The 27,265-nt window shown below is 40.7% G+C and overlaps 1 protein-coding gene across 3 annotated transcripts in view; it reads right to left on the bottom strand.

Annotated features, from left to right (window-relative positions):
• Nucleotides 1–27,176, bottom strand: part of LOC129552316 (mitochondrial glutathione transporter SLC25A40) — a 67,076-nt gene extending 39,900 nt beyond the window's left edge. Inside the window, exons 1-2 of one of the 3 annotated variants that reach the window (XM_055420603.2) lie at nucleotides 26,946–27,175; nucleotides 21,215–21,502 (exon numbers count right to left, since the gene is read on the bottom strand). The gene's annotated coding sequence lies outside the window, so the exon portion shown is untranslated. Of the gene's footprint in view, nucleotides 1–21,214; nucleotides 21,503–26,945 lie in introns of all 3 variants that reach the window. The other 2 variants (XM_055420604.2, XM_055420602.2) reach the window with 2 other exon arrangements.
• Nucleotides 27,177–27,265: the final 89 nt, after the last annotated feature.

Genomic DNA, 27,265 nt, shown 5'->3' with positions numbered 1-27,265 from the left:
ATAATGTCAAGGTCCATTGATGATGTCACAAATGGCAGAATCGCTTCTCCTGGCTGAGTAACATTCTATTTATCTGTATCGCATCTTATTTTCTCTCTTCACAATTTTACTGAGGATTAACTGACATACAATGAACTGCTTACAATTAAAGCTTACAACATGAGTTTTGACCACCTGTGAAACTATCACTAATCAACGAAATGAACATAACTGGCAGGCCCGTTAGTGTCCTTCTGCTCCTCTGCCAGCGCTGCCTCCCAGCACCCATGCCTGCACTGATGCAGCGGTCACCCACTGCCACTACCGTTTAGTTAGGATTTCTGAAAATCCCACATGAATGGAATCACACAGTATGTATTAATTTTCTTTTGGCATCTTTCATTTACCATAAGTGTTCTGACACCCATTTATGTATTGATACCTACTTCCTTTCTGTTACTAAGTAGAATCCCACTGTAGAGATATACTACACTTTCTTTATTCATTCCCTGGCTGATACAAATTTAGGTCGCTTCAAGTTGGGGACTAGTACAAATAAAGGGGCTATGAATTATCCATGTATAAATCTTTAGTAAATAAGCAGAAATAAAATGGCTGAATCAAATGGCAAATGCATGCTTAAATTCTTAAGAAACTGCAAATGTATTTTCCAAAGCAGTTTTATCATTTTATATTTGCACCAACATGTAAGTTCTGGTTGCTCCATATCCTTAAAACACTTGGTACAGTTATTTTTAAAAACTGTAATCATTTGAATAACTGAGTAGTGATATCCCAATGTAGTAGTACTCTGCATTTTCCCAGGGAATAATGATGTTGTGCATCTTTTCAAAATATGCATAATTTTATTAGAACTTCCCTGGTGGCTCAGATGGTAAAGTGTCTGCCTACAATGTGGGAGACCCGGGTTCGATCCCTGGGTCAGGAAGATCCTCTGGAGAAGGAAATGGCAACCCACTCCAGTACTCTTGCCTGGAAAATCCCATGGATGGAGGAACCTGGTAGTCTACAATCCATGGGGTCGCAAAGAGTCGGACATGATAATTTTACTATTTGTTGAATAAATAGTCAGAAAATTTCACGTATTTTTTTGGTGTTGAAAAGGCTATGAATACTCTGTACATAAACAATCAACAACCTTATCACAAAAAAGTAATAACATGTACTAAACCAAAGAAAGTCTTCCCTGATGGCTCAGACAATAAAAAATCTGCCTGCAATGCAGAAGAACCAGGTTTGATCCCTGGGTTGGGAAGATCCCCAGGAGAAGGGAATGGCTACCCATTCCAATATTCTTGTCTGGAGAATTCCATGGACGGAGGAGGCTAGCGGGCTACAGTCCATGGGGTTGCAGTTGGACACAACTGACCTACCAACACACACAAGCCAAAGAAGAAGAGAAACCCTTATTGAGTTTTATAATTTTTGGCCATTTGAGTCACTACAATGTAAATTAATCACCTGTAACATAATACTCTTCACTATATACATGGGTTTCTCACATCCACAAGTATTCAATTCCACAAATCACTATAAATTTTAAATGCATAAATACTCCATTTGGTAGTGGCTACTTCCATGGGGAATTTTAAACAAGCTATCTAACATTCATCCTTTAGATAGTCCTCAAGTATTAAGCTACTCTTTTGCTACTCGGAAAAAGACACACAATTTACCAAACAATTTACCACAATAAGCCTCGTTCCAGTCACGAAACAGGTCTCAATGAATCTAACAGGACTTAAATAATATAAAATATGTTCTCTGACAAACTAGAAAGGAATAACAGAAAGGTATCTGGAAGTCCCTAAATAATGGGAAGCTGAATAACACCCCTCTAAATAGCTGTGAAAAGAAGAGAAGCGAAAAGCAAAGGAGAAAAGGAAAGATATAAGCATCTGAATGCAGAGTTCCAAAGAATAGCAAGGAGAGATAAGAAAGCCTTCCTCAGTGATCAATGAAAAGAAATAGAGGAAAACAACAGAATGGGAAAGACAAGAGATCTCTTCAAGAAAATTAGAGATTCCAAGGGAACATTTCATGCAAAGATGGGCTCGATAAAGGACAGAAATAGTACGGACCTAACAGAAGCAGAAGATATTAAGAAGAGGTGGCAAGAATACACAGAAGAACTGTACAAAAAAGATCTTCACGACCAAGATAGTCACGATAACGTGATCACTGATCTAGAGCCAGACATCTTGGAATGTGAAGTCAAGTGGGCCTTAGAAAGCATCACTACAAATAAAGCCTCTTAAGAAACCTGTATGCAGGTCAGGAAGCAACAGTCAGAACTATACATGGAACAACAGACTGGTTCCAAATAGGAAAAGGAGTACGTCAAGGCTGTATATTGTCACCCTGCTGATTTAACTTATATGCAGAGTACATCATGAGGAACGCTGGGCTGGAAGAAGCACAAGCTGGAATCAAGACTGCCGGGAGAAATATCAATAACCTCAGATATGCAGATGACACTACCCTTATGGCAGAAAGTGAAAAGGAACTAAAAAGCCTCTTGATGAAAGTGAAAGAGGAGAGAGAAAGGCTGGTTTGAAGCTCAACATTCAGAAAACAAAGATCATGGCATCTGGTCCCATCACTTCATGGGAAATAGATGGAAAAACAGTGGAAACAGTGTCAGACTATTTTTTTGGGCTCCAAAATCACTGCAGATGCTGATTGCAGCCATGAAATTAAAAGACGCTTACTCCTTGGAAGGAAAGTTATGACCAACCTTGATAGTATATTAAAAAGCAGAGACATTACTTTGCCAACCAAGGTCTGTCTAGTCAAGGCTATAGTTTTTCCCGTGGTCATATATGGATGTGAGAGTTGGACTGTGAAGAGGACTGATCGCCGAAGAATTGATGCTTTTGAACTGTGGTGTTGGAGAAGACTCTTGAGAGTCCCTTGGACTGCAAGGAGATCCAACCAGTCCATGCTAAAGGAGATCAATCCTGGGTGTTCACTGGAAGGACTGATGCTAAAGCTGAAACTGCAATACTTTGGCCACCTCATGCGACGAGTTGACTCACTGGAAAAGACTCTGATGCTGGGAAAGGTTGGGGGTGGGAGGAGAAGGGGACGACCGAGAATGAGATGGCTGGATGGCATCACCGACTCTGTGGACATGAGTTTGAGTGAACTCCGGGAGTTGGTGATGGACAGGGAGACCTGGCGTGCTGTGATTCATGGGGTTGCGGAGAGTCGGACACGACTGAGCGACTGAACTGAACTGAAACATCTCATAGATCAAAGTAAAAATTAAAAAGCATTCTTACACTTAATAATGAAGGCTTCCTTTTGATATCAAGCACATGGTAAGAATATACATGATCACTACCCCTACTTAATGTTTTATTAAAGTTCCTAGGCATCTAAATTGGAGAAGGCAATGGCAAGCCACTCCAGTACTCTTGCCTAGAAAATCCCATGGATGGAGGAGCCTGGTGGGCTGCAGTCCATGTGGTCGCTAAGGGTCGGACATGACTGAGCAACTTCACTTTCACTTTTCACTTTCACACATTGGAGAAGGAAATGGCAACCCACTCCAGTGTTCTTGCCTGGAGAATCCCAGGGACGGGGGAGCCTGGTGGGCTTCCATCTATGGGGTCACACAGAGTCGGACACGACTGAAGTGACTTAGCAGCAGCAGCAGCAGGCATCTAAATAAGCAAAAAGTACATATAAAGTTTATAAAGGAAAAAAAAATCAGTATTTCCAGATGACATAATTGTGAACACAGAAAACTTAAATTCATCATAGAATTATTAATATTAATAAGTTAGCAATGTTGCTAGCTATAAAAACCAATATGTTAGGCTTCCCTGGTGGCTCAGTGATAGAGAATCTGCCTGCCAATGCAGGAGATACAGGTTCAATCCCTGGTCCAGGAAGATCCCACATGCTGCAAGGCAAGCCTGTGCACCAAAACTACTGAGCCTGTGTTCTAGAGCCCGGGAGCTGCAACTACTGAGGTCACCTGCCACAAGTACTGAAGCCTAAACACTCCAGAGCCTGAGCTCCACAACAAGAGAAGCCACCACAATGAGAGGTTCATGTACCTCACAACTAGCGAGTAGCCCCTGCTCATCGCAACTAGAGAAAAGCCTGTGCAGCAACAAAGACCCAGCACAGCCAAATAAATACTACTCTTTAAAATTATTAAAAATAATTTCTATATACCTGTAATACATAGAAATAAAATTTAAAATAAACAGATGTACAGGAGCATGGAAGAATTTCATGTACTCTGGGGATAAGTTTCACAAAATATTCTCAAGACATCTGTTTAAAAAACATAAAATTTCTAAAAGGTTTTTATGGGTAGACTCCAGATGACAGAGCAGAAGGATGCTGAGTTCACATCTTCTCACACCCCGGGCACCTACCAGGGCTGCTGAGAGGCCTCGGACACCTAAGGGATGGGCGGAATTCCCAAGTGACCGGGTAGGATGATGGCGGGAAAGAGGGGGAAAAGGAAAGTAGAGGTGGGATGGGAGCAGAAACCCTGAGGGGCAGCAGGAGGATGACAGGGGTCACCACTCTCAGAGGGGCCCACCCACAGAGCGAGGATTAGCGGGGACGGGAAGGGACTTTGGGAGACAGTGGATCAGAGGGGAATGTGCCCAGCATCTCACCCACCCACTCAGCCACTGGCAAGCCTGCTGGGGTCTTGGGCCTGAATCTCCACCTTCTGGGGTCCCCTCCAGCCTAGAGGGTCCTGAGCCTAGACAGCCCCCCCAAGGGCCTTTTCTAGCTGCTGGGGTCTTCAGCCTAAGCACCTTCCTCCCCTAGGGCCTTTTCTGGCTTTTTCTGCTGTTGTAGTTTTTTTTTACTTTGTCGTCATCATCTCATTTTCAGAAAAATATCTCTTTTCTATTTTTTTTTAATTTTTTTATTCTTTCTTACTGTTTCACTCCTTTTTCTTTGTTGCCTACCCACCCTACCCCCCAGCATGGCGTATGGGGGGGTCTTCATTCCCTGGCCGGGGGTTGGGCCTGAGCTCCCATTGTGGGAGCACCAAATCCAAACCACTAGACCGACAGAGAATCTAGGATCCCAGGGAATGTTAACTGATGTGAGCTATCCCAGAGGTCCTCATCTCAGCACCAAGACTCAGCTCCATCCAATTGCATGCAAACTCCAGTGCTGGACATTGCAGGTCAACCAACCAACCAGCAAGGAAAAACCAAAGCCCCATCCATCCAAAAAAAGAAAGAGATGAAAAAACAATATAGGACAGACGAAGGAGCAAGGTACAAACTTACAAGATAAAATAAATGAAGAGGAAATAGGCAATCTACCCAAAAAAGAATTCAGAGTATTTACAATAAAGACAACCCTAAACCGCAAAAGCAGAAGGGAGGCACAGATCAAGAAAACAGAAGAAATGTTTACCAAAGACCTAGAAGAACTAAAGAACAAACAGTGGTGAACAACACAACAACTGAAATACACCAGAAGGAATTAATAACTGAAGGACAACGGAAGCAGAGAAAATGAATAAGCGAGTTGGAAGACTAGATGGTGGAAATAACTGGTGAAGAGCAGAATAAAGTAAAAAAATGAAAAGAAATGAGGGGAGTCTCAGAGACCCCTGGGACAACATTAAATGCACCACCATTCAAATTACAGGGATCCCAGAAGAAGAGAAAGATAAAGAGTCTGAGAAAATATTTGAAGAGACTATAGTCAAAAACTTCCCAAACACAGGAAAGGAAATAGTCAACCAAGTCCAGGAAGCACAGAGTCTCATACAGGGATAAACCCAAGGAGAAACACGATGAGACACATATTAATCAAGCTAACAAAAGTTAAATTCAAAGGAAAAAATATTAAAGCAGCAAGGGAAAAGCAACAAATAAGGTTATCAACCGATTCTTCAACAGAAACTTGCAGGCCAGAAGGGAGTGGTGGAATGTATTAAAAGTGATGAAAGAGAAAAGCCTACAACCAAGATTACTCTATCCAGCAAGGGCTTCATTCATATTTAATAGAGAAATCAAAACCTTTACAGTCAAGCGAAACTTAACAGAATTCAGCACCACCAAACCAGTTTAATAACAAATGCTAAAGGACCTTCTCTAAGAAGACGAAAACTTCTCCAGGAAGAAGAAACATAACCACAAAAACAAAGCCAAAACAATTAAGAAAATGGTAACAGGAACATGGGCTTCCCTGGTGGCTCAGAGGTTAAAGCGTCTGCCTCCAATGCGGGAGACCCGGGTTCGATCCCTGGGTCGGGAAGATCCCCTGGAGAAGGAAATGGTAACCCACTCCAGTATTCTTGCCTGGAGAATCCCATGGACGGAGAAGCCTGGTAGGCTACAGTTCACGGGGTCACAAAGAGTCGGACACGACTGAGCGACTGAATGGAACGGAACAGGAACATACATATTGCTAAGTACCTTTAATGTAAATAGAACGATTGCTCCAACCAAAAGACACAAACTGGCTGAAGAGATATAAAAACAAAATCCATATATATCCTGTCTATAAGAGACCCACTTTAGACCTTGGGATACATACAAACTGAAAATGAAAAGACAAAAAAATATTCCATGCAAATAGAAATCGAAAGCTGCAGTGGCAATACTCATATCAGATAATTAGACCTTAAAATAAAGGCTGTTTCAAGAGACAAGGAGGGTCACTACATAATGATCAAGGAATCAATACAAGACGATATATTATAAATATACATGCACCCAACACAGGAGCACCTCACATAAGGCAAATACTGATAGTCATAGAAGGGGAAATACAGCAACACAATAATAGTGGGGAATTTTAACACGCCACTTACACCAATGGACAAACCATGCAGTCAGAAAATAAATAAGGAAACACAAGCTTTAAATGGCATAACAAACCAGTCAGACTTAACTGATATTTACAGGACATTCTACCCAAAAGTGGCAAAACACACTTTCTTCTCAAGTGCATACAGAACACTCTCCAGGAGAGATCACATCTTCATCCACAAATCAAGTCTTGGTAAATTTAAGAACACTGAAATCATATTGAGCACCTCTTTTAACCACAATGGTGAGATTAGAAATCAATTATAAGGAAAAAAAACTAAAAAATATATATATAAACACATGGAGGCTAAGAACTGCACTACTAAATAACCAACAGACCACTAAAAGAATACCAAAGAGGAAATAAAAAAAACATAGAAACAAATGACAATGAAAAACACAACTTAAAATCTACAGAACAAAGGAAAAGCAGTCCTAAGGGAAATCTGGAGCAACTCAATCTCATCTCAAGAAACAAGAAAAATCTCCATCAAACAATTGGGTGCTTCCCTGGTGGCTCAGTTGGCAAAGAATATGCCTACAATATAGGAGACCTGGGTTCAATCTCTGGGTTGGAAGATCCCCTGGCAAAGGGAATGGCAACCCACTCCAGTGTTCTTGCCTGGAGAATTCCACAGACAGAGAAGCCTGGCAGGCTACAGTCCATGCGGTTGCAAAGAGTCAGACACCACTGAGCGACTAACACTTTCACTTCCAACCTTACACCTAAAGCAACTAGACAAAGAAGGGAAAAACCCCTAAAGTTAGCAGAAGGAATAGGTCATAAAGACCAAAGCAGAAATAAATGAAATAAAGATCAATAAAAAAGCTGGTTCTTTGGGAAGATAAAATTGATAAACATTTAGCCAAAGTCATCAAGAAAAAAAGGACAGGAGTCAAATCAATAAACTCAGAAATGAAAAAGCAGAAGTTACAACTCATGCCATTAAATACATAAGGGACTGCTATAGGCAACTCTATGCCAATAAAATGGACAACCTGGAATAAATGAACAAATTTCTAGTGAAGTACTATCTTCCAAGGCTGAACCTGGAAGAAATAGAAAATATAAACAGATCAATCCATAAGTAATGAAGTTGAATTGAAGCTGTAATTAAAAATCATCCAACAAATAAAAGTCCAGGAACAGATGGCTACACAAGCAAATTCTGTTAAATATTTAGAGAAGAGCTATGGAGAGGAAATGGTAACCCACTCCAGTATTCTTGCCTGGAAAATCCCATGGAGGGAGGAGCCTACAGTCCATGGCATCGCAAAGAGTAGGACGCTACTGAGCGACTTCCCTTCCCTTCCCTTCCTTCTGCCAGAGTCCAGTGTCACCACTAGGTGGCGTACTTGGTCGGAAATCCAAAGGTAGCGGGGGTGTATGGAGAAGGTTGCAGACTGGGCTACAAATGTTGGAAGCAGAAACAGAGGTGATGCTCGTGATCCCAAAGGTTCGGAAAAAAAAAAGAAAAAAACATATTTAGAGAAGAGCTAAACACCTATCCTTCCTATACTCCTCAAACACTTCCCAAAAAAACTGCAGAGCGAAGAACACTCCCAAACTGATTCTATGAAGCCACCACCACCCTGATACCAAAACCTGACAAAGAAAAAAGACACAAAAAAAGAAAACTAAAGACCAGTTTCACTGACGAATACAGACACAAAGCTCCTCAACAAAATCCTACCAAACAGAATCCAACAACATATTAAAAGGATTATATGCCATGACGAAGTGAGATTTATCCCAGGGAAGAAAAGAGTCTTCAATATATGCAAAATCCATGTGATATACCAGATTAACAAACTGAAGAATAAAATCCTCATGATCATTTCAACAGATTCAGAAAAAGCATCTGTCAAAATTCAGCACCCACTTATTATAAAAACTCTCCAGGAAATGGGCACAGGGGAACCTACCTCAGTATCATAAAGGTCATACTGACAAACCCACAGCACAGATCATTCTCAATGGTGAAAAACCAGAAGCATTTCCTCTAAAATTAGGAATAGGACAAGAATATCCACTCTCGCCACTTTCATTCAACAAAGTTTTGGAAATCCTAGCCACGGCAATCATAGAAGAAAGAGAAATGAAAGGAACACAAATTGGAAAAGAAGAAGTCAAACTGTCACCTTTTGCAGATGACATGACACTATACAAAGAAAATCCTAAAGATGCCATTGGAAAACTACTAGAGCTAATCAATGAACTCGGGTGCAGGATACAAAATTAATGCACAGAAATTCTTGCATTCCGATACACTAACAATGAAAGATCACAAAGAGAAATTAAGGAAACAATCCCAATTATCACTGCAACAAAAAGAATAAAACACCTATGAGGCCTGCTTGGTGTTCAGTAGTGAAGAATCCACCTACCAATTCAGGGGCTGCTGCTGCTGCTGCTAAGTCACTTCAGTCGTGTCCGACTCTGTGCAACCCTATGGACAGCAGCCCACCAGGCTCCTCTGTCCACAGCATTCTCCAGGCAAGAATACTGGAGTGGGTCGCCACTGCCTTCTACCAATTCAGGGGATATGGGTTCAATCCCTGACCCGGGGGATGCCATGAACAACAAAAACAAGAATAACATCTAGGATCACACAGAGTAATAATTACCTTAAACATAAATTGATTAAGCGCACCAATCAAAAGAAACAGATTGGCAGTGTAGATACAAAAACAAGACCCGAATATATGCTTTCTACAAGAGACCCACCTCAGACCTAGGGACACTTACAGACTGAAAGTAAGGGGGTGGGAGAAGGTACACTATGCAAATGGAAATCAAAAGAAAGCTGGAGTAGCAATACTCATATCACACAAAACATACTTTAAAACGAAGACTATTATAAGAAACAATGGACAGAACATAATGATTAAGTATTCGAGTCAAGAATATATAACAATCATAAATATATATATACACACCCAACACAGGAACATCTCAACATGTAAAGCAAAAACTAACAACCATAAAGGGAGACATTGACAGTAACGTGATAATAGTGGGGGACTTTAACATCATACTTACACCAATGGACAGATAATGGAGACAGAAAATAAATAAGGAAACACAAGCTTTAAATGATGTAACAGATCAGACAGATTTAATTGCTATTTATAGGACATTCCGTCCAAAAACAGCAGGCTACACATTCATCTCAAGTGTACACAGAACATTCTCTAAGACTGACCACGTGCTGGGCCACAAGGCGAGCCTTGGTAAATTTCAGCTCAGTTCAGTTCAGTCACTCAGCCATATCTGACTCTTTGCGACCCCATGAATTGCAGCACGCCAGGCCTCCCTGTCCATCACCAACTCCTGGAGTTTACCCAAACTCACATCCATTGAGTCGGTGATGCCATCCAGCCATCAAATCCTCTGTCGTCCCCTTCTCCTCCAGCCCCCAACCTTTCCCAGCATCAGTCTTTTCCAGTGAGTCAACTTGTCTCATGAGGTGGCCAAAGTATTGCAGTTTCAGCTTCAATATCAGTCCTCCCAATGAACACCCAGGATTGATCTCCTTTAGAATGGACTGGTTGGATCTCCTTGCAGTCCAAGGGACTCTCAAGAGTCTTCTCCAGCACCACAGTTCAAAAGCATCAATTCTTCGGCGATCAGCTTTCTTCACAGTCCAACTCTCACATCCATACATGACCACGGGAAAAACCATAGCCTTGACTAGACGGACCTTGGTTGGCAAAGTAATGTCTCTGCTTTTTAATATACTATCAAGGTTGGTCATAACTTTCCTTCCAAGGAATAAGCGTCTTTTAATTTCATGGCTGCAATCAGCATCTGCAGTGATTTTGGAGCCTAATAAAATAAAGTCTGACACTGTTTCCACTGTTTCCCCATCTATTTCCCATGAAGTGATGGGACCAGATGCCATGATCTTAGTTTTCTGAATGTTGAGCTTTAAGCCAACTTTTTCACTCTCCTCTTTCACTTTCATCAAGAGGCTTTTGAGTTCCTCTTCACTTTCTGCCATAAGGGTGGTGTCATCTGCATATCTGAGGTTATTGATACTTCTCCCAGCAATCTTGACTCCAGCTTGTGCTTCTTCCAGCCCAGCGTTCCTCATGATGTACTCTGCATACAAGTTAAATAAGCAGGGTGACAATATGCAGCCTTGACGTACTCCTTTTCCTATTTGGAACCAGTCTGTTGTTCCATGTATAGTGCTAACTGTTGCTTCCTGACCTGCATACAGGTTTCTCAAGAGGCAGGTCAGGTGGTCTGGGATTCCCATCTCTTTCAAAATTTTACACAGTTTATTGTGATCCACACAGTCAAAGGCTTTTGCATACTCAGCTATAAAAAGGAACAAATTTGAGTCAGTTCTACTGAGGTGCATGAACTTGGAGACTATTATACAGAGTGAACTAAGTCATAAAGAGAAAGACAAATATTGTATATTTACACATATATATATATGGAATTTAGAAAGATGGTATCGAAGACCCTAAGTGCAAAGGAAACACAGGCATAAACAACAGACTTTTTGACTCAGTGGGAGAAGGCGAGGGCAGGATGATTCGAGAGAACAGAACTGAAACATGTATGTACATTACCGTGTGGAAAACAGATGACCAGTGAAAGTTCAATGCATGAAGGGCACCCAAAGCCAGTGCTCTAGGACAACCCAGAGGGACAGGGTGGGGGATTCAGGATGGGGGAGGCACATGTATACCTGTGGCCGATTCATGTTGATGTACGGCAAAAACCATCACAATATTATAAAGCAATTATCCTCCAATTAAAATTAATTAATTTTCCAAAAAAAAGCTTTTGCATAGAAGTGGAAACAATATACAAAACGAACAGATGCACAGATTGGGATAAAATATTTGCAAATGATGTGACTGACAAGGTATTAGTCTCCAAAATTTACAAACAGCTCATGATGCTTAACAGCATCAAAACAAACAACTCAATGAACAAATGGGCAGAAGATCTAAATAGACATTCCTCCAAAGACAAACAGATAGCCAAGAGGCACATAAAAAAAATGTTCAACATCACTAATTATTAGGGAAATGCACATCAAAACTACAATGAGATACCACCTCACACCAGCCACAATGGCTAACATCAAAAAATCCACAAACAATAAATGATAGAGAGGGTGTGGAGAAAAGAGAACCCTGCTGCACTGTTAGTGGGAGTGTAAGCTGGTACAGCCACTAGTTGACACAGAGCTACCATAGGACCCTGCAATCCCACTCATGGGCATACATCTGGAGAAAAACATGATCTGAAGAGATACATGCACCCCAACGTTCACTGTAGCACTATTTACAACAGCCAAGACATGGAAGCAACCTAAATGTCCATCCACAGAGGAATGGATGAAGATGTGGTACGTATATACAATGGAATATTCAGTTCAGTTGCTCAGTCGTGTCTGACATTTTGCGACCCAAATGGACCGCAGCACACCAGGCCTCCCTGTCCATCACCAACTACCAGAGTTCACTCAAACTCATGTCCATCGAGTCGGTGATGCCATCCAACCATCTCATCCTCTGTCATCCCCTTGTCCTCCTGCCCTCAATCTTTCCCAGCATCAGGGTCTTTTCCAATGAGTCAGTTCTTCGCATCTGGTGGCCAAAGTATCAGAGCTTCAGCTTCAAGCATCAGTCCTTCCAATGAGTACTTAGCACTGATTTCCTTTAGGATGGACTGGTTGGAACTCCTTGGCAGTCCAAGGGACTCTCAAGAGTCTTCTCCAACACCACAGTTCAAAAGCATCAATTTTTCTGTGCTCAGCTTTCTTTATAGTCCAACTCTCACATCCATACATGACTACTGGAAAAACCACAGCCTTGACTAGACGGACCTTTTTTGGCAAAGTAATGCTTATGCTTTTTAATATGCTGTCATAACTTTCCTTCCAAGGAGTAAGTGTCTTTCTATTTCATGGCTGCAGTTACCATCTGCAGTGATTTTGGAGCCCCCAAAAATAAAGTCTTTCACTTTTTCCACTGTTTCTCCATCTATTTGCCATGAAGTGATGGGACCGGATAATGCCATGATCTTTGTTTTCTCAATGTGGAGCTTTAAGCCAACTTTTTCACTCTACTCTTTCACTTTCATCAAGATTCTCTTTAGTTCTTCTTTACTTTCTGCCATAACGGTGGTGTCATCTGCATATTTGAGGTTATTGATATTTCTCCCGGCAATCTTGACTCCAGCTTGTGCTTCTTCCAGCCCAGCATTCCTCATGATGTACTCTGCATATAAGTTAAACAAGCAGGGTGACAATACACAGCCTTGACGTACTCCTTTTCCTATCTGGAACCAGTCTGTTGTTCCATGTCCACTTCTAACTGTTGCTTCGTGACCTGCATACAGATTTCTCAAGAGGTCTGGTATTCCCTTCTCTTGAAGAATTTTCCAGAGTTTGTTGTAATCCACACAGTCAAAGGCTTTGGAATAGTCAATAAAGCAGAAATAGATGTTTTTCTGGAACTCTCTTGCTTTTTCCATGATCCAGCGGATGTTGGCAATTTGATTTCAGCCTTTTCTAAAGCCAGCTTGAACATCTGGAAGTTCATGGTTCACGTACTGTTGAAGCCTAGCTTGGAGAATTTTGAGCATTACTAGCGTGTGAGATCAGTGCCAATTGTGCGGTAGTTTGAGCATTTTTTGGCATTGCCTTTCTTAGGGACTGGAATGAAAACTGACCTTTTCCAGTCCTGTGGCCACTGCTGAGTTTTCTAAATTTTCTGGCATATTGAGAGCAGCACTTTCACAGCATCATCTTTCAGGATTTGAAATAGCTTAACTATTCAGCCATTAAAAAGAACAAAATAATGTCATTTGCAGCAATATAGCGGGACCTAGAGACTGTCACACCGAGTGAAGTATTAAGTCACACAGAGAAGCAGAAACATAGCATGACATCCCTTATAAGTGGAAGCTAAAAAGAAATAATATAAATGAACTTACAAAACAGAAAAAGACTCACAGATTTAGAGACAGAACTTATGGTTACCAGGAGAGGAAGACCATGTGGGAGGGAGAGTTAGGAAGTTTGGGATGGATACATACACACTGCTGTATTTAAAACAGGTAACTGATGAGCAACCACTGTATAACACATGAACTCTGCCCAATATTGTGTGGCAGCCTGGATAGGAGCCGGGTTGGGAGATAATGGACATATGTATCTTTATGGCTAAGTCCCTTTGCTGTTTACCTGAAACTATCACAACATTGTTAATGGGCTGTGTGTGTTAATTGTTCAGTTGCTCAGTCATGTCTAACTCTTTGCAACCCCATGGACTGTAGCCCGCCAGACTCCTTCTGTCCACTGAATTTTCCAGGCAAGAATACTGTAGCGGATTGCCATTTCCTACTCCAGGTGATCTTCCAAATCTGGGCATCAACCCGTCTCCTGAGTCTCCTACATTAGCGGGCAGAGTCCTTACCATCATGTCACCCAGGAAGCCCCATTAATTGGCTATACCCCAATACAAAATTAAAAGTTAAAAAAAAAAAAAAACTACAATGAAGTACCACCTCACACCAGTCAGAATGGCCATCATCAAAAAAAAAAAAAAAAAATCCTACAAACAATAAATGCTGGGGAGTGTGGAGAAATGGGAACCCTCTTGCATTGTTGGTAGGAAGGTAAATTGATACAGCCACTATGAAGAACAGTATGGAGGCATCTTAAAAAACTAAAACTAAAACTATCATATGACCCAATAATCCCATTACTGGGCAAATCATAATGGAAAAAGACACACGCACCCCAGTGTTCATTACAGCACTATTTACAATGGGGAGGACAAGGAAGCAACCTAAAAGTCCATCAACAGATGAATGGATAAAGATGATGTGGTACATATATACAATGGAATACTCCTCAGCCATAAAAAAGAATGAAATAATGCCATTTGCAATAACATGGATGGACCCACAGATGATCATTACTAAGTAAAGTAAGTCAGAAAAATAAAGGCAAACACCACATGATGTAACTTATGCATGGAATCTAAAATATGGCACAAATGAACCCATCTAGAAAACAGAAATGAACTCAGAGACATAGAGAACAGACTTGTGGTTGTCAAGGGGGAGGCAAGTACTGGGAATTTGGGATTAACAGATGTACAGTATTATATATAGGATGCATAAACAGCAAGATCCTACTATATAGCACAGGGAGTTATAGTCAACATCCTGCCATAAACCATAATGGAAAAGAATCTTTTAAAACATGTCTATATGAACATAACAGAATCACTTTCCTTTAGAGCAGAGATTGGCAAAACACTGTAAATCAACTATATTTCAATTTAAAAAATAAAATTAAAACAAAATTAAAGGTCTTAATAGAAAAAGATACCATTTTATGGAGTGAAATAATAAATGCTATATCAAACCTTCCAAACTGGTTTTAAATTTAGAGGAATCGTAACAAAAATTCTCAATTTTTAAAAAATTGTGGATTTGATAAAATACTTCCCAAAAACTATATTGAAGTAAAATGGCAAGAGTTGTCATAAATTGTGAAATGCATCTAAAGAAGTGCTTACAAGGAAATTTATGACATTATATGCTTATATTAAAAAAAAAAAATCTAAAAAACAAGGATCAAAGCACTTGCTTTAAGAAACCAGAAAAAGAAGCACAAATTAGAACCAAAAAAGGCAGAAATAAATAAGTCAACCAAAAACAGAAATGAATCATTCACTAGAGGTTCAACAGCATATAAGAGAGGACAGACAAAAGAATCAGTAAACCTGAAGATCAACTGAGATCACTCAGTCTGAGGAACAAAGAGAAAAATAATGAAGAAAAATGAACAGAGTCTAAGAGACCTAAGTGACATTATCAAGCATACCAACCTACACATAATGAGAGTCCCAGAAGACAGAAAGGAACAAAAAGAACGGAGGCCAAAAGCTTCCAAACTTTGATTAACAGAAGGGTGGGAGGGGAGGCGGTGGAGGAAGAAGAGAAGGAGAAAAAGAAACTACACATTCCAGAGTCTCAACAAACTCCTGGTAGGATAAGCTCAAAGACAGCCACACTAAAAACACTATAATTAAACCACCAAAAGCCAAACACAAAGAGAATCCTGAAAACAGGGAAAGGAGCAATTCATTACATTAAAAGGATCTTCAATGATTACAAGCTGATTTCACATCTAAAACCTGGAGGCCAGAAGGCAGTATACATTCCCAGATAAACAAAATCTGACAGATTTTGTCTCCAGTGATCTTGTCCTACAAGAAATACTAGGGAGCATTCAGATTAAAATGAAACACACCACTACATAGTAACTAGAATTCATATGATGAAGCAAAAAGCACTGGCAAAAGTAACAACATAGACAAATATAAAAGACAACTGGTCTTCCAACTCAAGATGGCAGAGTAGAAGGATGTGTGCTTATCTCCTCTGGCAAGAACACCAAAACTGCAATTACCTGTTGAACAACCATCTACAGAAGGGCATTGAAACACACTGGAAAAAGATACCCCACGTCCAAAGACGAAGAAGCTGCAGCAAGACAGTAGGAGGGACGCAATCACAATAAAATCAAATCCCATACCTGCCAAGTGGGTGACCCACAGGCTGGAGAACAATAATACCAAAGAAGTTCTCGCACTATTATGAAGGTTCTGAATCCCAGCCCGGGGATCCAACACAGGGACTGAGAATCCCCAGGGAATCTGGCCTTGAGGGCCAGCGGGATTTGATCACAGGCCTTCCAGAGGACTGAGGGAACCAGGGACTCCAGTCTTGGAGGGCACAAACAAAATTTCAAGACAATGGCAAGCCACTCCAGTACTCTTGCCTAGAAAATCCCATGGATGGAGGAGCCTGGGGGGCTGCAGTCCGTGGGGTCGCTAAGGGTCGGACACGACTGAGCGACTTCACTTTCACACACTGGAGAAGGAAATGGCAACCCACTCCAGTGTTCTTGCCTGGAGAATCCCAGGGATGGGGGAGCCTGGTGGGCTGCCGTCTATGGGGTCACACAGAGTCGGACACGACTGAAGTGACTTAGCAGTAGCAAGACATAGAGAAGAGAAGCAGTGACACCACAGGAGACTGAACCAAACTACCTGCTAGTGTTGGGAGGGCCTCCTGTGGAGGCATGGGTTAGAAGGGGCTCACCACAGGGACAGGGTCACTAGAAGGTCCCCCTTAGCATAAACCCTCTGGGAGTTCACCATTAATCCTACCATAGAGCTTGCAGACCCAGGGCTGGGTCACCTCAGGCCAAACAGCTACCAGGGATGTAGCTCAACCATCAGCAGATAATTGGATTAAACCTTTACTGAGCAAGACTCTGCCCCTAGAGCAACACCCAGTTTTCCCCATCACCAGTCCCTCCCATCAAGAAGCTTACACAAGCCTCTTAGCCTCACCCATCAGAGGGCAGACAAAAGAAGAAGGAAGAACCAGTCTAAAACAAAACAAAAACCATACTACAGAAAGTTAATCACAAAGAAGAAGCAGAAAGTTATGTCCCAGATGAACTGACAAGATAAAATCCAGAGAAACAACTAAATGAAGTGGAGATAGGCAACCTTTCAGAAAAAGAATTCAGAATGATAGTGAAGATGATCCAGGATCTTGGAAAAAGAATGGAGGCAAAGAATGAGAAGATGCAAGAAATGTTTACCAAAGACTTACAAAAACTAAAGAACAAACAAACAGAAATAAATAATACACTCGAAGGAATCAATAGCAGAATAACTGAGGCAGAAGAACAGATAAATGACCTGGAGGACAGACTGATAGAAATCACTGCCACAGAAAAGAATAAAGAAAAAAGAATGAAAAGAAATGAAGAGAGCCTAAGAGACCTCTGGGACAACATTAAACGCACCAACATTCTCATTACAGGGATCCCAGAAGAAGAGAGAAAGGACCTGAGAAAATATTTGAAGAGGTAATAGCTGAAAACTTCCCAAACATGGGAAAGGAAATAGTCAACCAATGGCAGGAAGCACAGAGAGTCCCAGGCAGGATAAACCCAAGGAGGAGCACAATAAGACTCGGTAAGCTTCCCTGGTGGCTCACAGGTTAAAGCGTCTGCCTCCAATGCGGGAGACCCGGGTTCGATCCCTTGGTGGGAGGATCCCCTGGAGAAGGAAATGGTAACCCACTCCAGTATTCTTGCCTGGAGAACCCTATGGACGGAGAAGCCTGGTAGGCTACAGTCCACGGGGTCGCAAAGAGTCGGACATGACTGAGCGACTGAACGGAACGGAATCAAACTGACAAAAATTAAAGACAGATAAAATATTAAAAGCAACAAGAGAAAAGTGACAAATAACATACAAGGAAACTCCCATCAGGCTATCAGCTGATTTCTCAACAGAAACTCTACAAGCCAGAAGGGAACGGCATAATATATTTAAAGTGATGAAAGGGAAGAACCTACAACCAAGAATAGTCTACCCAGCAAGACTCTCCTTCAGATTTGATGGAGAAATCGAAAGATTCCCAGACAAGCAAGCAAAAGTTAAGAGAATTTAGCACCACCAAACCAGCTTTACAACAAATGCTAAAGGAACTTCTTTAGGCAGGAAACACAAGAGAAGGAAAAGCCCTACAGAAAATAAACCCCCCAAAATTAAGAAAATGTAACAGAGTCATACATATTGATAATTACCTTAAATGTAAATGGATTAATAAGTGCACCAACCAAAAGACACAGATTGGGTGGATGAAAACATGTACATGTGTGCACTTCCCTTGTCATATCACTCTGCTCGACTCCCACAAATTTTATGCAATAATTTTATATGGTTAAGTTAATCATGTTCCCATGATGGCCTGAAATTACAATTATCTTTTTTTTTTTGGGGGGGGGGGGGCGTCTGGCTATTTATTATGAAAACTGATAAACATCTTTTACTATTGTGATTATGTAACTATTACTTAATTGTATCACAATTAGTTAACAGAAAAGTAGTAGAACTCTGTATCACCCAAACTAGGATCTAACAGAAAAACTTGTAATCCCTTTTTAAAATCCAGATGCATATCAGAATTATCTTGAAATTTTTTGAAAAATACAAATGTTCAGGTATTGCCTTTTTTCCTCCAGAGTTCCAGATGTTTCTAATGAGCAGTCATGCTTAAAAACAACTGAACTATATGATGACCTTTTACTTTTATCTAGTCTGTTTCCCTTTTCCTATTTCATATTCAGTGCTCTCATTTCATTTATGTTCTCCAATTTCTCCATCTCTTCTTGCATACATATATATAAATATGCATAATATATATATTTTAGAAAACCTATGAACTTCTGCCTAACTAAAATAATTATGACATTTGATTCCACCTGTTTGACTTATCATAAACAGAATGCTAGATTTCTAACTAAAAAACAGATATGCAACAAGCAACAAAGGTTTACCGCATAGCACAGGGAACTAGAATCAATATCCTGTAATAACTTATGATGGAAAATAATGTCAAAAATAATATATGTATATTTGTATAACTGAATCACCTTGCTGTGCACCTGAAACATTGTAAGTCAATATACTTCAATAAAATATATATTTTTTAAGAAGACAACTGGATATAGCAATAAAATAAATCTTTGATGATGAGCATACAACACATAAAGATGTAACTTGTATGACAGCAACAACACAAACGAAGACGTTAGGGGATGGAGCCATATACTATTGAAATTAAAAAGACATTAATCTGATTGTTATAAATTAACATACTAATTATACTTCCCCAGGCAACTATTAAGAAAATAATATAATAGATTAAACAGAGACAAGGAAACTAAACTGTATAAGAGAAAATATCTATTTAAAATGAAAGAGGCAGTTATGAAGGAAGAGTATAACAACAAATCTAAGACATACAGAAAACAAATAGCAAAATGCCAGATATAAATCCTTTCAAATGTAAAACAGATAAAACAATCCAAGAAAAGGGCAAAGACTGGCAGAATAAAAAAAAAAAAGATCAAACTACACCCTAGCTATAAGAGACCTATTTTAGATTCAAACACAAAAATAGACTGAAAATAAAATAATAAAACCTAAGTATAGGCAATATACATAAACATAAAAGTCTGCATTAATGGATCTTTAATTAGTAATTCCTTTTTTCTTCCCTCTATTGACTTAAAATACAATTATACAAAACAATAACAAACTATATTAATCACTTTCATGCATAACATTATTTACAACATACAATACCATTAAAGTTGCATATTTACTTATATACAATACATGCTTTACTATATATAAACATATTTAATTACATACTTGTAATAGACACATTTAAAGGCACATTTTATGTGCTTATATATATCATATACATTATATACAACAGTAACGATATGTCATTTACAAGGGGGCTGGAGGAATGGAGTTATATAGGAGAAAATTTTTTACATACCATTAAAACCAAGTTGGTATAAATCTGAAATACTTAAAAATTAAATGCGAACTGCAATCCTCAAGAAATAAACGAAAAACATAACTAAAATATATATAGAAAAAATGAGAATGCAATCAAAACATTACACTAGAACATCTAACACAAAAGAAGGTGGTGAATGAATTGAGAAACAAAAATGTATGACATACAGAAAAAAAGAGCAAAGTGGCAGTGTAAGCCTTCTATTGTTAATAATTTCATTAAAGACAAACGGATTAAATTCTCTAAGAGACTGGAAGAGTCAATATAAAAAGTGATCTAACGATATGCTGCCTACAAGAAACTCATTTTAGAACCAAATACACAAATGGGTTGAGAATGAAAATGTAAAAATTTATTCTATGAAAACTGTAACCAAAGGAGAGCCAGAGTGCCAATACTAAAACCAGACAAAAACTTCAAAACAAAAATAGTTACAACATCAAAGAAGAATGATATAAAGGTCAATCTACCAAGATTTTTAAAATTATAAACATATATACAACAGAGCCCCAAATTATATGAAGCAAAAACTGACAGAAGACAACAATAGTTGGAAGCTTCAATATTTCATTTTCAATGATAAAAAGAACTAGACAAAAGATTAACAAGGAACTAGAAAATTAAATACTACAAACCAACTAGACCTAACAGACATACATAGAATACTCCACCAAACAAGAGCAAAATACATTCTTCAAGTGAACATGGAATATTCTCCATGACAGTTAGGGTACAAAATAAGGTTCTATTAAGTTTAAAAAGACTAAAAAATTACATAAATCATCTTCTCTGATCACAGGAAGAAAAAAATAGAAATCAATAACAATAGGAAATTTCGAAATTTAAAGCTGTTGAATGAAACAATACACTCTTAATTAACCAACAGGTCAAAGAATCCATTACAAGGTAAATTACAAAATACCTTGAGAGAAATTTAAATGAAAACATAACATACCAGCACTTAAGGAACGCTACAAATGCAGTGCTAAGAGTAATAAGAGGAGGGAAATTAATAGTTGTAAGTGAAGTGAAGTCACTCAGTCGTGTCCAATTCTTCACGATCCCGTGGACTACAGCCTACCAGGCTTCTCTGTCCATGGGATTTTCCAGGCAAGAGAACTGGAGTGGGTTGTCATTTACTTCTCCAGGGGATCTTCCTGACCCAGGGATCGAACCCAGGTCTTCTGCATTGCAGGCAGATGCTTTACCCTCTGAGCCACCAGGGAAGCCCAGTTGTAAAGGCCTACATTAAAAAAATAAACGTATCAAATCTTTATTCAAACCTGAACTTCTCCCTTACAGAACCCAAGAAAAAAGATAACTAAACCCAAAACAAGAAGAGGAAAGGAATATTACAGATTAGAATGTAAACAGAGTAGAAAAACTAGAGAGAAAAATCAATGAAACCAAAAATTGGTTCTTTAAAAAAGAAAAAGTGAAATGTTAGTCACTCAATCATGTCCGGCTCTTTGCGATCCTATGGACTGTAGTCCACCAGGGTCCTCTGTCCATGAAACTTTTCAGGCAAGAATACTGGAGTAGGATGCCATTCCCTTCTCCAGGGGATCTTCCTGACCCAGGAATTGAACCCAGGTCTCCCTCACTGCAGGCAGATTCTTTACCATCTGAGCCACCACAGAAGACCTCTTTAAAAAAGATAACCAAAATTAACTTTTGGCTAAACTGACCAAGAAAAATAGGAAGAACTGGTAAAATCAGGCGTGAAAGTAGAGATATTACCAGAAGCTTTACAGGAATAAAAGTTACAGGAGATGAACAAGTAGAATTGCACCATAAAGATGGCTGAGCGCCGAAGAATTGATGTTTTGAAATTATGGTGCTAGAGAAGACTCTTCGGAGTCCCATGCACAGCAAGATCAAACCAGTCAATTCTAAGGGAAATCAACCCTGTATATTCATTAGAGAGGGACTGATGCTGAAGCTGAAGCGCCAATACTCTGGCCACCTGATGCAAAGAGCCAACTCAATGGAAAAGACCGAGGGCAGGAGAAGGGGTTGACAGAGGATGAGAAATGGTTGGATGGCATCATCGACTCCAAAGACACGAGTCTGAGCAAACTTCAGGTGATACTGAAAGACTCGGAAGCCTGATGTGCTGTAATCCATGGAGTCACAGAGTCAAACATGATTGAGCAACTGAACAAAAATCTGTCAACAAATCACTTGAAATAAACAAATTCCTAGAAACACACAAAGTACCAAAAGTTACTGAAGAAAGGTAACACTTTCTAACTCATTCTATAAAACAAATATTACTCTAACACCAAAACCAGAAAAAGATATCACTTGAAAACTGCATACTAGTATTTCATATAGATATATGAAACAGGAGGGAAGGAGGCAGGACATACCCTTAAAGAAGAACATATCGATGATATGACATGAACAGGTCAGAACCAAGATAGCAGATGATTCCACTTTCAGTAACCTTGAACCTTATCACACACTCACTGTAATATATATTAACGTGCTAAATGACACACCCATTGGCACCGTATCAGTTCCCAGGCCAACCATAAAAGGATAAAAAGTGGGCAGTGGTCCAATTCCTAGAAATCTCCAATTCCTAGAATTCTCCCCCCATTCCCTGAAAACAGTTGGAATAATCCTCCCTATGAAGTTCAGTTCAGTTCAGTCGCTCAGTCGTGTCCGACTCTCCGCGACCCCATGAACCACAGCACGCCAGGCCTCCCTGTCCATCACCAACTCCCGGAGTTCACTCAAACTCATGTCCATCGAGTTGGTGATACCATCCAGCCATCTCATTCTCTGCTGTCCCCGTCTCCTCCTACCCCCAATCCCTCCCAGCATCAGACTCTTTTCCAGTGAGTCAACTCGTCACATGAGGTGGCCCAAGTTACTCAGCCCATTAAAAATTTACGCCCCCATATTTCATATCACTCTCATCTTTTGACATGGGATCTCAGTGTGTCTATAGAATGTGTATCTCTCTAAATAAATCCCACTTCATACCTATTACTTTGTCACTCATTGAAGTCTTTGACTGTGTGGATCACAATAAACTGTGGAAAATTCTTCAAGAGATGGGAATACCAGACCACCTGACCTGCCTCTTGAGAAACCTATATGCAGGTCAGGAAGCAACAGAACTGGACATGGAACAACAGACTGGCTCCAAATAGGAAAAGGAGTACGTCAAGGCTGTATATTGTCACCCTGCTTATTTAACTTATATGCAGAGTACATCATGAGGAACGCTGGGCTGGAAGAAGCACAAGCTGGAATCAAGATTGCTGGGAGAAATATCAATAACCTCAGATATGCAGATGACACCACCCTTATGGCAGAAAGTGAAGAAGAACTAAAAAGCCTCTTGATGAAAGTGACAGTGAAAAGTTGGCTTAAAGCTCAACATTCAGAAAACTAAGATCATGGCATCTGGTCCCATCACTTCATGGGAAATAGATGGGGAAACAGTGGAAACAGTGGCAGACTTATTTTTTTGGGCTCCAAAATCACTGCAGATGCTGATTGCAGCCATGAAATTAAAAGACGCTTACTCCTTGGAAGGAAAGTTATGACCAACCTAGACAGCATATTAAAAAGCAGAGACATTACTTTGCTAACAAAGGTCCGTCTAGTCAAGGATATGGTTTTTCCCGTGGTCATGTATGGATGTGAGAGTTGGACTGTGAAGAAAGCTGATTGCCGAAGAATTGATGCTTTTGAACTGTGGTGTTGGAGAAGACTCTTGAGAGTCCCTTGGACTGCAAGGAGATCCAACCAGTCCATCCTAAAGGAGATCAATCCTGGGTGTTCATTGAAAGGACTGATGCTGAAGCTGAAACTCCAATACTTTGGCCACCTCATGCGAAGAGTTGACTCACTGGAAAAGACCCTGATGCTGGGAGGGATTGGGGGCAGGAGAAGAAGGGGACGACAGAGGATGAGATGGCTGGATGGCACCACTGACTCGGTGGACATGAGTTTGAGTGAACTCCAGGAGTTGGTGATGGATAAGGAGGCCTGGCGTGCTACGATTCATGGGGTCACAAAGAGTCGGACATGACTGAGCGACTGAACTGAACTGAAGGTCATAAAACTACCTAGGAACAGAGTCAGTACTGAATGAAACTCATTTTCTCTTGATTCACTGCCAAATGTTTATTAATTAGACCATGATTCTGCTCATGTTCTCCAGTTTTGCTTAACAGAACTCTTTAATCAACTTTCCACAAGGAATGCTGCCTCCATGTATCTCTTCTTGCATTCATACCTGTCACCTGAAGCACATCTCAAGAAATACTTTAACATAAACCTTATTCTTTTACCAATAACCCTGATTATATACATGATGGTAAAGAGGTGTCTATGTTTACAGGCCATAGATATGTGACTACATCCTTCTTCCACTGGCTACCAAAAGATATGAGGTCCAATAATAATTTTTTAAAATTGTCTCTGGGTTACAGATCAGAAAATTTCTAACACTGTGCAGCAAAACAAACTTTCTGCTTATTCACAGTTTGACATTATCACCGGCAGTGCAGTCAAGGGTGTGTCTCAAAGCCTAGGGTGCTACTGTTACTGTCCTTCCTCGTTAGAGCAAATAAGAAAGGTACCTCAGCTTTCAATGCAACATAAAATGGCCTTCCTATTTTTGTGCTGTTCAACAGAAACATATTTAAATCTTTTCCATATCCCCTAAGAGCTTCCCTGATGGCTCAGAGAGTAAAGAATCTGTCTACAATGCAGGAGACCGGGGTTCAGTCAGTGGGCTAGAAGATCCCCTGGAGGAAGTAATGGCAACCCACTCCAGTATTCTTGCCTGGAGAATTCCATGAAAGAGGTACAGTCCAGGGGGTCACAAAGAGTCGGACATGACTGAGAGACTAAAACTTTGACTTTCATATCCCCAAACCTTCCAAAGACCCTATCTTCCCTTCCTATCACTGTAATTTCCTACACGGACACATTTTTTGCAAAGAGTATGCTCAGTCCACCTCCTCTTCAAGCCCATCATTTTCATCTAGTACTGTATTTACCTTAGCCATCTTCTGAAATTCTCACTAAGGCACCAAGGACATCTTAGGCACCAGAATCAAAGGCCCATTTTTCAAGTCTTAGCTTTTTAGAACTCGTGAAGTTGGAGAGGCGGATATAGAGTTCACCAGGATGACAGCACTTACTTAGCTCTTACTCTGTGCCAGGCATAGTACTAATTAAGCTTTCAAAAACGTTCCAATTAATTTTCACATCTGAAAAGCGTTTTTCACTCCCTTTTCAGATATTAAAATTTAGGATCAAAATTACCCAAAAACCATATAGCCAGTGAAGCCTGCACGATGCCAATGTTCATAATTTTGTGACATTTGAAGATTAATTCCAAGTTTTCTTCCTAACTCTGTGGCCTTTTCTCCAACTCTTTCACTATTTCATCATCCTGTGCTCATCACTGCTTCTCTTATTTCACATGCTCTCCTGGGCAATTTCCATTTCCTCCCATGACTTTAACTGCATTCTATATCAGTGTTTCTCAATCTTTTAAAACTTTTTATAAACATAAAAGCCTCACGCTCTTCCTGTAGCTTATATTTTGAAAACAGATTTTTCCCCAATAGAAATTATAATGCTGAATGTTTGTTCAAACTATACCCCCTTCAGCCTTTAAAGCTCTGATAACCTCGTAGGCATCATCCCATGACTGAGAATCAGTGCTTGGGCTGTAAGTCTCTCAAACTATCTTCCCTCTATTCGACAGGATCACCATTCTCTCCCAGACATCTCTCCTGAACTACAGACAAATGTTACCAACGATCTAATAAAAAGAGATTCTTTACTATCTCCCCAGACCCTTCAAACTAAGGCCATTCAAAGCAAAACTCTTATTTCCCTTAGCAAAGCTGAACCATCTCTTTGTGTCCTCCATTTTGGCTAAAGGTATTTACAATATCCCCTTTTCTACGCTTCTTAAGGTACCTATTTGTGGAACAGCGGTACTGGCACTAACTCCCTGAGCTTTTTCATAACAAGTTAAAAATCAACCACCAAACAAAGAGTAATTATCATGGCCAGGTGGTAAGGAAAGCACAGTACAAGATTTAACTCTTATTCCTTAAGAAGTTTACAAGCAGAAACATACCAAAATCCTTTTGTGTGTGTTAAGTGTTTTCTCACAAGACGAAATTAACTTAGTTTTCAAAGTATCTCAACGGAATCCTTAGTACAAATCCCATTTTAAAAAATGTAAAAAACTGAGATACAAAAGGAGTAAGGAATTTAACCAAATTTTTACAAACGGATCTGTGGAAGGTCCAGACCCAAAAACCTAGACTTGAGATTTCAAATCTCCTTTCCAGTTCCTGTTGAAATAAACTTGTCAGTAAAACGAAATCAGGTGTAGGTACAAGAGGTCAACAGAGTAGCGCACGCAGATACCAACAAGCACAAGGCGGCCGGGGCGCGCTCTAGGCCGGGGGCTTCCCGGCCCAACCCTAGCTCCGACGCCCCCCGGCCGCTCTCCGTGAAATCTCTCTGCGGCCTGCCTCCAGATGGCCCGGTGACCGCGGGAAAACCGCAGTCGGAGGCGCGGAGAACAGAGCCTGCAGCAGCCAACCCGCCCCGCCCCAAGCTGCTTCCCGGCTCGGCCGCAACCGCGGCGTCTCCAGCAGCCGGCACAGTCGACCCGCGGGGTGCAAGCGTACCTGGTGGAGGAAGCAACTGGAGGGCAGGCGGTCCGGGCAACCTTGAAAAGCCGGAATGACCCCCGGTGGCGAGCTGGGCCGGCCGGCGGCGCTAGCTGCACTCACTTTGTTCGGTCAACTCGGAACTACAAGGATTCTTCCGGGCAGCGAATGGACGCGGGGCAGCAAGCAGAGAGCGCCGACCCGAAGCCGAAAGGCATCGCAGGTGAGGAGCTGGCGGGGCACAGAGACACCGCCCGTGGGGGCGGGGCGCCGGCGCGAGGGGCGGGACGCGCAGGGCGAGGGGGCGGGCACTAAGGGACTGGGCGCGCTGCGCGAGG

This window comes from Moschus berezovskii, chromosome 3 (assembly GCF_049115385.1).
Source record: "Moschus berezovskii isolate FMDL1 chromosome 3, NW_MosBer_1.0, whole genome shotgun sequence".
Lineage (NCBI taxonomy): Eukaryota > Metazoa > Chordata > Mammalia > Artiodactyla > Moschidae > Moschus > Moschus berezovskii.
Note: the sequence above shows the minus strand (reverse complement) of the source record. Positions and strands in the feature narration are given on the sequence as shown.